The sequence below is a fragment of the Tamandua tetradactyla genome (assembly GCF_023851605.1).
Source record: "Tamandua tetradactyla isolate mTamTet1 chromosome 1 unlocalized genomic scaffold, mTamTet1.pri SUPER_1_unloc_1, whole genome shotgun sequence".
Taxonomy (NCBI): domain Eukaryota; kingdom Metazoa; phylum Chordata; class Mammalia; order Pilosa; family Myrmecophagidae; genus Tamandua; species Tamandua tetradactyla.
The window spans coordinates 617,423-629,391 of NW_027518237.1; the positions used below are offsets into that span (position 1 = coordinate 617,423).

Genomic DNA, 11,969 nt, shown 5'->3' on the forward strand with positions numbered 1-11,969 from the left:
TGCCTGGACCACATTGATATCCAGGAGCTGCACATGATGCTGCCAAACAAGGCTAACCTGACTGTGGCCATGGTGGGTGGCTCTGAGAAGATGCCAGGGGCATGGGAAGAAGACAGCACAGCCCATCCCAAGGTGGCCAATGATGTTCAGAAGGAGAATGCAGTGGGTTATGGGCTCCCAAGGCCTGGGCCAAGTTAGCTTTGCATGTCTGGCTGGAGGACAGCTTTAACAGCATGCCTGCTGATCTGCCACATAGTCCTGAGTCCCCAAAGGTGAGCATAACACTCAGCAATTTGGTGACTTTTAGTTACCACCCATCTGAATTAATTAAGGCTTCTTTTCATCAGCAACAAAACAAATGTGTGCCATAAATGAAAAATAATACTGTTGCCACAACCATCACTTTGTGGTCTAACTATCCACTATTTACTACAAACACTCACTCTACGGGTGGAAATTCTAACCTTTCACAGAGTTCTAGTGATTCATGTTCTATTCTTGAAGCTGCCAAGCACTGGGGAGGTTGGAATGCCTAGAGCATTTTTTTCTGTTTTCAGCAAGAATTTGAATTCACCAGACCTTCCTAGTAAAACCAAAGCCCCACCCAAGCAGGTTTGGGTTAAAGTAAGAAATGCTATGTAAACAAGCATTGAATGAGAGGAATCAGGAGTAGAATATATAAGTTGGATGAATGTAGAATGAAGAGCCCTTAGAGAAATTCAGAATGTGGTCAAGAGCTCCACAACAGCTCAGGGTGCTTAGTAGTCAGTGGAACCCTCACAGTTGAACCTGGGGGAGCAGACCCAGAGAGGGCTGCAGGGAGGAAGGTCTCAGCACAAGGAGAGGCATAACCAGATGGAGAGAGATAGAGTGTTCAGAATCCTCATATGCTGTGATCAGTTGCATCTCTTAGTCCCATTGTGTGATGCCAAGACACACACAGCCACAACTTTTCAGCCGATGCTAGCATTCTGAAATAAATTTGGGGAAAAAAAGGAGATTCTCTTAAAAAGGAATTTGAGAGTGTTTTCTGTGGTAAAACTGGTTGAAGGCTAAAGATGAGCAGAAAAGACGTGGTGGTTTGTCTTGCCCAGGAAAGCCTACAGAGTAACCCAGCATGCAGATAAAGTGAGTGCATGAGGCACTAGCTCCTGTGACATCAATGACCCTCTGTTGAGGCTTGTGAACACTGTGTGCAGCCCTGGAACTCCACCCTGGTAGGCTGATGCTAAAATGACATGATTTCAAAGCTCCAAGAGGGACTTTGAAAGCACATTTTAAAAAAAGTATCTGTCTAGAGCAAAGCATGTGTCCATTAATATCCTCTTAGACCACTGGGGGATGAAGACATCTTGACAACAATTAGTAAGTGATTTTTCAATTATATGTCTGATTCCACCACATTCCCTTAAGATGATAACTTTAAAAATTAACATCCTTTTAAATTTGTTTAGTCTTAAAATGTACATTACTTTTTACCTCTTTTATTTACATTCTATGTATGCCACCTTAGCAACTGAAACAAAACGTTAAATTGTTCATAACAAGAAGTAGTTTGGAAATTTTATTTAATTGCAGTTCTATCACTCCCCCTTGTAACTATTTCCAGTAATAAAGGCACTGTTTTGCAAAATGTAGTTCTATTTTAAATTTTTTGCTAGAAATTTTACAGAGACTTCATTTAAATCTACTTTTGTCCATAAATGAAATATTGTCACAGTTAATTCCTTAAATCCTTACATTTTCATATTGATTCCTAAAATTATGTATAATAAAAAGTAGAGTTTGGAGAAAGAAAAACTCCCAGCCAAAAAAAAAAAAAAAACCCAGGCCAGATAATTTCATTATTGAGTTATATCAAACATTCCACATGATCTCTGTAATATTCAGAAATTTCATTTTTTTTGCATGGGCAGGCACCAGGAAGTGAACAAGGGTCTCTGCCATGGAAGGCAAGAGCTCTGCCTGCTGAGCCACTATGGCTTGCCCTATGCAGAAATTTCATTTTAAAGAATCAAGCAAACATCTTGATAAAAACATTCAGAAAATTAAGAATAATAGGAAAATAACTTAAAATGATAAAGGCCATTTTGAAAATCCCATAACTAACATCACATTGAATAGTGAAAGACTGAGAGCTTCTCCCCTAAGATGAAGAAGGCAATGATGCCATAATTGGTATAAATATACAACCACAAGTTTAACACATATTTTATGGCTACAAATTACTATACAGTTTTCTAAATCCTATTATTGAAGATGTTGCAGATCATGTGTGATCATGCAGAGGTTGGCTCAACAGAAATTCAAACTAATTAAAGAATACCACTATAGGTAGAGAGTGAAAAATTACATACCCAATAGGAAAGAAAGAAAAGATAAACTTAAATGTTCAACATTGCTATCATTTCAATTGTTGGAGATGTCTCCTTTGTACATGACCCTAATGACAGCATTTTTCACTTCTTTGTTCCCAACACAGAACTTGGTCTATTTTGCTCATAAATAAGTAAAAATTGAAATGCATATAAAAGAGGGTGACTCCCAGGAGGTGGGAAGCAAGTGTAGAGAAGGTTTTATGTTTTCCTAAAGTAGAATTAATTTTGGGATTTTAGATAAAATAGATATGAAGGACAGAGAGATTGTGATAAATGACACCATTATATTTAAACTAGCAAGAATGAATATCTTCTAAATGAGAGAATTATCAATCTTTATAGTGATGAATGGAAACCAAAAGCTGCAAAGGACAAAAAAATAATGACAAAGATTGTGTATATTTATATTATATATGCATACATATACATGGATTAGTCTAGAAGACCATGACCAAAACTGTCAAAAATGGTTAGGATATTTCTATTTCTTTAATAAGAAATAGTGTTACTGCTTACTAAAATTGTTACTCTTCACTAGTTTAAAGCAATAAGTTTTACAACTTTACTGTATTTTTTCTGCAGAATAAATGGAACATCTTCAGAGAGTGTATTCCATAATAAAATTTTCTGACAATGGTATCTTCATGTGAATATCTATTATACTATTTGAAAAGTAGCACTACATGTTTTTGTTGCACATTAGTTGCCATAATTGGTATAAATATACAACTGCAAGTTTAATGCATATTTTATGGCTACAAATTACTATACAGCTTTCTAAAATCCTATTGTTGAAGGTGTTGTAGATCATGTGTGATCATGCAGAGGTTGGCTCAATAGAAATTCAAACAAATTAAAGGATACCACTATAGGTAGAGAGTGAAAAATTACATACCCAATAGGAAAGAAAGAAAAGATAAACTTAAATGTTCAACATTGCTATCATTTCAATTTTTGGAGATGTCTCCCTTGTACATGACTCTAATGATAGCATTTCTCACTTTGTTCCCAACACAGAACTTGGTCTATTTTGCTTGTAAATAAGTAAAACTTGAAGTGCATATAAAAGAGGGTGACTCCCAGGAGGTGAGAAGCAAGTGTAGAGAAGGTTTTATACTTTCTTAAAGTAGAATTAATTTTGGAATTTTAAATTGAATACACATGAAGGATAGAGAGATTGTAATAAAAGAAACCATTATATTTAAACTAGCAAGAATGAAAATCATGGTTTCAGTGTCATGAGTGGTACTGCTTACTAAAATTGTATTAAATCACAAAAGTGTGATAGATTACATTTAAGTGGCAGAAATGCAAATCATTCATATAAAGAATAATGACTAATGATTCAGGAAATTCAATCACACAGGACCCTGGTAGAAAGGATCACAGAGAGGTACATAGCAGTCATAGGTTAATGAAAAAGGAAGGTAAAACTCAGTGACACATAAGACCAAAAAAGACATCTGGGTGAAGTAGTCAATGAAAGAAACATACTTGTTGGAAGTCAGTAAATTCCTTACAGTTTTAGGTGTGATGGCTTTTGAATAATGAAGGCCAAGGAATGCCAGATGACTGAGGAAAAAATATATAGGAGTATGAAGCTGGAGATTCAGGTGAATTATCAACATCATCCATGCTTTCCTATCGTGACCATCATGTATATCAATAGAAACACCAGGAAGAGGAACCCGTGGATTTCTTCATGGTCTGTCAATCTCTTAAGGATGAAGTCAGTAACATTTGTGTTAGTTTTACTTTCCAAAGCATTTAACTAACTGTTGTAAGCTGTTGAGAAATCAGAGGTGATTCTTAGTATAAACAACTTCAAAGTGGTATTTTTTTTGAATGTTCTAACATCCAAAAAATGTTATTTAGTGTTTCCAGAAATTTCTAACAATGGTAATTTACAAAATGTGACTGAAAAGAATGAGTATGACTGCCAAGTATACATTAGGTGTCAGTTAACATTTGATATTATACATCGGAAGCTCATATATTGCATAATTAAGATGAAATTGACATTGTTGTAAATGCTTCCATTTATTTACATATTTGTCCAGATGTAAATATTATACCATGGGTATTAACTTTGTAAAATTTGTTTACAAACAACTACTATTTTTCTTACACAACTGCTTAAGTCACAAACCCTTAAGTATTATTGGCTCTGCGATTCTACCAAGATTACTTGAGTCCAGAAATCATGCTCATAAATTAATTTTGGAAAAACTGAAGTAAATTACTCAATAGATGTATTAGTTAGCGTTCTCTAGAGAAACAGAATCAACAGGGAACACTTGCAAATATAAAATCTATGAAAGTGTCTCACGTGACCGTAGGAACGCAGAGTCCAAAATCCACAGGGCAGGCTGCGAAGCCAATGACTCCGATGGATGGCCTGGATGAACTGTACAGGAGAGGCTCACCAGCCAAAGCAGGAATGGAAGCTGTCTCCTCTGAGTCCTCCTTAAAAGGTTTCCCATGATTGCATTTAGCATCACTAATTGCAGAAGACACTCCCCTTTGGCTGATTACAAATGGAATCAGCTGTGGATGTAGCTGATGTGATCATGACCTAATCCTATGAAATGTCCTCATTGCAAAAGACAGGGCAGCGCTTGCCCAATCAGATGAACAGTTACCACAACTTGGCCAAGTTGACACCTGTCCCTAACCATGACAATATATAACCAACAATGATAGAGAGATTTATGCATCATTTACTGTTCTCTTGACTCCAATATTACCTAATGGAAATGACAGATCAGAAATTAAAATATTAAGCTATTTTTGTGGGAATTATTAACACAATAGAACAAAAATTACTATTAATTTTTGGAAGATATTTTTAATAGATTATGTAAAATAAAATTTCTTGTAAAAATTATATTTTCAAAATATGCAGCTTGCTTGATAATTCTAAGTCCATCAATTCTATATTACCATTTCTAGACATCCTGGCATTTCTTAGGCAAGGTCTACATGATATGCAAGTGCATATGTATATTTGTCCAATAATATCAAATTTTCTATTAGCTAAATTATAACACTCTATCTTTAAGAATAATATCTTATGTGTATAGGAAGCAAGAGGTGGGGGAAAATTTTAGATGCTGTACATAGATGTAGAATTCTGTTTTCTACTTCGTGTCTCAGCTTTAACATTCTCTTGCTCATTCCTCTTCCAAGACTGGATAGGGTGCACCTGACCAAGTGATTACCTGTAGACATTCCCTAGGAACTAGTGTGCAGGACTGATGGCTGGAGGCAGGAAGATCAATTGCTCTTTTCTATTGTCTACTTTTCTCCAGGACTGACCTTGGATTGGCGTGCCCATGGAACCCCCTGAGTAAAGATGGAAGATTCTGACCAGTTCTGACTTCCTCATTTAAAACTGAGATAATGAATAGTAAATAGCAGTAATCAGACCAGGAAACTCTGGTGCAACTGCTTACAGTAATGGATTCAAGAAGCTGCCACTATCTACAGTAGACATCCTAGGAAGTCAAACCATAATTCCTGTGATAATCAAGCCCAAATAGATAGGACTTAATAAAAAACCGATGACTTCTTTAAATTTTGCACCCACTTCCCACTTAGGACCAACTGAAAAGAAACACATATGCTCCCCCAACCAATCAGATAGAATGCCCCACTTCTAGGTAGCCCACCTCCAGCTTCCATAAGCCCAGAGTCTCCAGTAAGGGTACACCTGACTACCTCCCCCTTTCCCACTATAAATGTTACCCACTCCTCTGCCTGTCTTTGAGTCTTTACCAAACACAACAGATAGTGGCTGATTCCTTTGTTATATCAAGTTCTGAATAAATGTATTTTTCTCATTAAAAAAGAAAAAAGAATAAGTACTTATCATAAGCCAAAGTTGATGAAAAACCACTTCCAACATCATTTGTCTAGAAATACCTCAACCACAAGGTTTCCCACAAATAAAATATGTAAACTTAGGAGCCAGAAATTTCAGTAAGATAATATTTATAATCCTTCAAGATAAATTGCGTTTAATATTTTGTGCAGGGATTTCTATTCTCTTCTGAGGTAAAATATATCAACCTAAAACGTTTATTCAGATCTTAGTCAAATAAAAAGTCCACCTGGAAATGATGTTTCACAAATATACCAGAGAGCTACTGTGAACAAAAACATATCAGAATATCCCCTATTGTTCACCCTGATAAAGCCACAGAATCTCTTATATTGAATTTTGCAGAAAATGCAACAGTCCATCAACTTTGGGACCAATTTCCATGTTATATTACTTGGCATGATGCCAAGGATAAAAATTCAAGTACTACTGTATCTGTGTTAAGTTTGTAACAGGAAACTGCTTTCCCCATGGAAACCACATAATCTGGAGCCTCATATATTGGTTATCTTTCTTATGGGTTCATTTTTGGTTGACTGAAAGAGATAGTATTTCTAGAGAAATATTAATCAATTTGTAGCTGACAGGGATGGAATAGCATATTTTTCAGAAGGACAAATTTTTATATTTAAATGCTTGAAACCACCAAGGGAGTAAATATCATTTATTGCACAAAAATTAAAATACAACCAGATTAAAATAGGAAAATGAAATTCATTCATAAATATTTTAAATATTTATATATATTTTCTTCCATTCATTTTTCCTTTGTGCATATTATGCTTGTTTTTACTTATACAGGTACATAATTTGTACCTCTTTATTTTCAGTAACACAGAATTTATTATTAAATATTTGTAATATGCTTTGACCTATGTTATATTATTAGACATTTGTAAAGCCCACTCTTTTATGCATTCTTCATTGCTGATGTAATGTATCTTACTTCTCTCTATGAATATGAACTAGCTGATGAATGAGTGTTTTTGATACACTGAAAAGACATAAGTGGTCTTTCATCATTCAGTTTTGGTAGTGTCAGCTAATTCATCTGCGCAGCAGATGCACTGTTGTAATAAACTACAACAATGTTTATGCAACTTGTTTCATTGTGTTATTGTGCTGGCTTTTATCAAATTTAAAGAAATGTGAGAGAAGAAAGTAAAAATCAATGCTGAGTTGAGGAGGCATTTTAAGATTAGTTATATATAATAACTAATCTTATATATAATAAGTAATCCTCACTTTCTGTATATACAACCAGGTGAAATGTCTTATAAATCTTATATTAATTTACAATAATAAAAACAATTTTATCTAGCTTTATAAGCAAACCATACAAGGAAAACCCTTTATATTCAAGAATTCTAAGAGAGAATTTTATGATACTGATCTAAGTGTTAAAAAATTATATATTCAATGAATTTTGGAAGTAGAATTCTCTTCATAAAATTCAGTGAATTTGAGAAAAGGTTCTTTAGAGATAACAAATTTTAGCATAAATTTATTTCAGAATAGGCATCCGTGGAGTTTAAGAAAAAGTAGAGCCTGATGTAGATTTTCTATGTCAATTCAACCTCCATGAGCTGTGCCCTATATTTGCAAAATCACCATAAGTGAGTTTTTCTGAGGTACATAATACTTTCACACAATGACTAATCTCTTTTGCTAAACTTTAAATGGTGGATTCCGATATCTCACCTCTAATAGAAAAATAATAAAGGGGGGAGAGGATGAGGAGTAAGAAACAGAAAGGAAACATGACTTCTTTGTCCTATGTTTTCTCCAAATTAGAACTTTGTTAATGTCATTTATTTTTAAAAAAAAGGAGTAAAAGGAAGATATTATATATTAAGAATAATGGCAATCCACCAATAAGGAATAACAACCATAAATATTTATCCAATAACCAGTGTGCCCCCAAATCCATGAAGCAAATACTGGTACAATTGAAGAAAGAAACAGACATATCTACAGTAATAGATTAAGACTTCAATACAGAACTCACATCAATAGATTGAAATTTAGACAGAGGTTCAATAAGGAAACAGAGAACTTGAATAACCTGATAAATGAACAAGACTTAACAGACATGTACAGAGCAATACAGCTCATGTCAGTAGGGTATGCATTCTTCTCAAATGCACATGAATTATTCTCTGGGATAGACCACATGTTATGTCATAAAATATTTCTCAATTAATTTAAATGGTTTTTTTTTTGCATAGGCAGGCACCTGAGAGCAAACTGAGACTCTAGCATGACAGGTGAGAACTCTGCCTGCTGAGCCACCATGGCCCACCCTCAATTAATTTTAAATGGTTGAAATAATAATAATAATAAAATAATACTTTTTCTGAACATCTTGGATGAAGCTGGAAATCAATAATAGGAGAAGGAATGGAAATTCATGAATATATGGAGGTTAAATAACACATTCTTAAATAATCAATGGTAAATAGAACAGAAATTGGAAGAGAAATCAGGAAATATGTTGTGATAAATGAAAATGAGAAAAAACTAAGGCTGTGCTGAGAAAAAAGTTTATATCAAGAAATTCCTACATTAAAAGGAAGAAAGAGGTAAAATAGAAGACCTTTTTATACACCTTGAGAAAATAGAAAAAAAACCAGCAAACTGATCCCAAAACACAGAATAAAGAAATAACCAAGATTAAAGCAGTAATGAATGAAATTGAGAGGAAACAACAATAGAGAGAACCAATGAAACCAGACGTTGGTCTCTGAAAAGATCAATAAAATGATGGATCCTTAGCTAGACTGGCAAATAAAGAGAGAAGATGCAAATAAATAAAAGGGGGCATCATTACTGACCAAACAGAAATAAAATCTATCTATGCAGATATTTTGAACTAGTGTACACCAAGAAAGTACAGAATTTGAGTGAAATACACAAGTTTCTAGAAATACATGATCAACCCACACTGACTACAGAAGAAATGGAATACCTCAACACACCAATCACAAATAAAGAGTTTGAAACTGTTATCAAATACCTTCCCCCAAAAGTCTAAGACCATGGGCATCACAGGTGAACTCTACCAATCATTCAAAAAGAATTAATATGAATTCCACTCAAACTCTCCCCCAAAACTGAACAATGATTCACTACATAACGCATTCTGTGAAGTCAACATCACCCAAATACCAAACTGGACAAAACCACTCCAACAAAATAAAACTACAGACAAATATATCTAAAGGATGTATTCACAAAAATCCTCACCAAGTACTTGTAAATCGAGTCCAACAGCATTATACACCATAGCCAAGTGAGTTTTATTCCAGATATGAAAGGGTAGTGCAATACAAGAAAATCATTTAATGTAGTACACAACAATAAAAAGTCAAAGGAGAAAAAACATAATCATCTAAATTGATGCACGAAAAAATAACTTGACAAATCCAGCATCCTTTCTTGATATAAGGACTTCCAGAGATAAGATTAGAAGGAAATTTTCTCTACATGATAGAAGGCACATGTAAAACTCCTCAGCTGATATCTACTCAAAGATGAAAGAATGAAAATTCTCCCATTGAGATTGGAAAAAAGACAAGGAAGCTTATTGTCAACACTTATTCAACATTCTGTTAGAAACAATAACTACAGCAAATTAAGAAAGAAAGGGAATCCAATTGGAAAAGGCAGAAGTAAAACTTTTCTTATTTGTAGATATCAACCTGTAAATACATCCATCCTGAAAAATATGCAACAATGATTCTAGTATAGAATAAACAAGTTCAGCAAAGTAATGGGATGCAAGACTAACATGCTAAAATCAGTAGTGTTTCCATAATACAGTAATCAGCACTCAGGAGGAAATCAGGAAAAAAATCAATTTACAATCCATTTACAACAGCAAATAAGAGTCAAATACCAAGGACTAAAATTAACCGAGGATTTAAAGGGCTTATATTCAGAAAATTGCAAAACATTGTTAAAAGAAAACAAAAGAGACATAAATAAATGGAAGGGCATTCTGTGTTCATGGACAACAAGGGTAAATATAGTTAAGATATTATTTCTACCCAAATTAATTACAGTTTCAAAACAATTCCAATCAAAATTCCAGCATGCTATTTTCAGAATTGTAAAAGCTAATTATTTATTATGAAGCTAAATTATTTATTATGTAAAGTTAAAATTTATTATGAAGGATAAGGGCCTACAAATAAAAAAAAACTTGAAAAGAACACCATATCTGACTCTAAAACATTATAAAGCTACAACTGTAAAAATGTCATGATACTGGCATAAAAATAGACTAATGGAACAGTACTGATAGTTCAGAAATAGACCACCATATCTATGTTCAATTTATTTTTTAAACTTTTTAAATTGTACAATATAGCATATGCACAAAGCAAAGAAGGAAAAAAGCAATAGTTTTCAAAGCACTCTTCAACAAGCAGTTTCAGGACAGATCCCAGAGTTTGTCATGGGCTGCCATATGATCCTCTCAGATTTTTCCATCTAGCTGCTCCAGAATGTAGAAGGCTAGAAGGAATAAGTATTGTTTTATCATCACAATCAACTATTTTATTTTTTGAAATAGTCACCATATGTACAAAAAAGCAATAAGATTCAAAGCACACAACCACAATTAGTTGTAGAACATATTTCAGAGTTTAACATGGATTATAATTCCACAATTTTGGGTACTTCTAGCTGCTCTAAGATACTGGAGACTAAAAGAGAACTCAATTGAATGATTCAGCAATCACATTCATTTCTTAAATCCTCAACAAATGTCCCACACATTCATGCACATCATTGCATGCCTCATGACTTTGTTCCTTTTTGTAGCAGCACAACATTCAATCATATGTGTATACCATTGTTTGCCACTCTGCTTCTCAGTGCATCCCTCAGCCACCTGCATTCATTAGGCATGACATATAGTGCGCAAAGTCCACAGTCCATCAACACTCTCAATTTTAGATAATTTCATTGTTCCCAAGAGAAAGATAATCAATAAACACATCCCCACCTAATAGGAAATCTAAACAACCTATTAACTCTTGTCTCTCCCCCCATTATTTACTTCTGCTGTTTTGTGGTAGTGCTGATGCTTTCCTTTTAAACATAAACCATAGCATGCAATAGCAGTATCCCCCGTACCCTGGTCTTGAACATTCTTTATACACAAACCATACAAGAAGTATGGCAAGAAGTAGTTCTTGCCAGAACTAATTTATATTTCTAGTGTTAATCAGTGGGACACATAGGTCTGTACAACCTCTTTCAATCTTGTTCATCTTCAATATAGTAATATTACTTATAGACCCTCTAGAGAACTGCCTTCACTTCTATCTTATTCCCTTACATTGGAGTTCAACCCCATTAGCTAACCATTCACCCATCTTTAGCTTCTATGAGTCTGTAAGTCTCCTATATTCTATATTATAAGCCTTGGATTTTTTTTCTTTACCATGGTCATAAAATGAAATCATACAGTATCTATCAATTTCTGTCTGGCTTATTTCACTCAGCATTATGTCCTCAAGATTCATCCATCTTGACATATGCTTCAGGATTTCATTTCATCTTTCTGCTGCATGATATTACATTGTATGCATATTCCACATTTTGTTGATCCATTGGTCTGTTGATGGGCATTTGGTTTGTTTTCATCTTTTGGAGATTGTGTATAATTCTGTCATGAATGTTAGGTGTGCAAATGTCTG

The 11,969-nt window shown here is 34.2% G+C and overlaps 1 pseudogene; it reads left to right on the top strand.

Annotated features, from left to right (window-relative positions):
* On the top strand, nt 1-1,127 carry LOC143672675 (transcription factor-like 5 protein pseudogene; annotated as a pseudogene).
* Nucleotides 1,128-11,969: the final 10,842 nt, after the last annotated feature.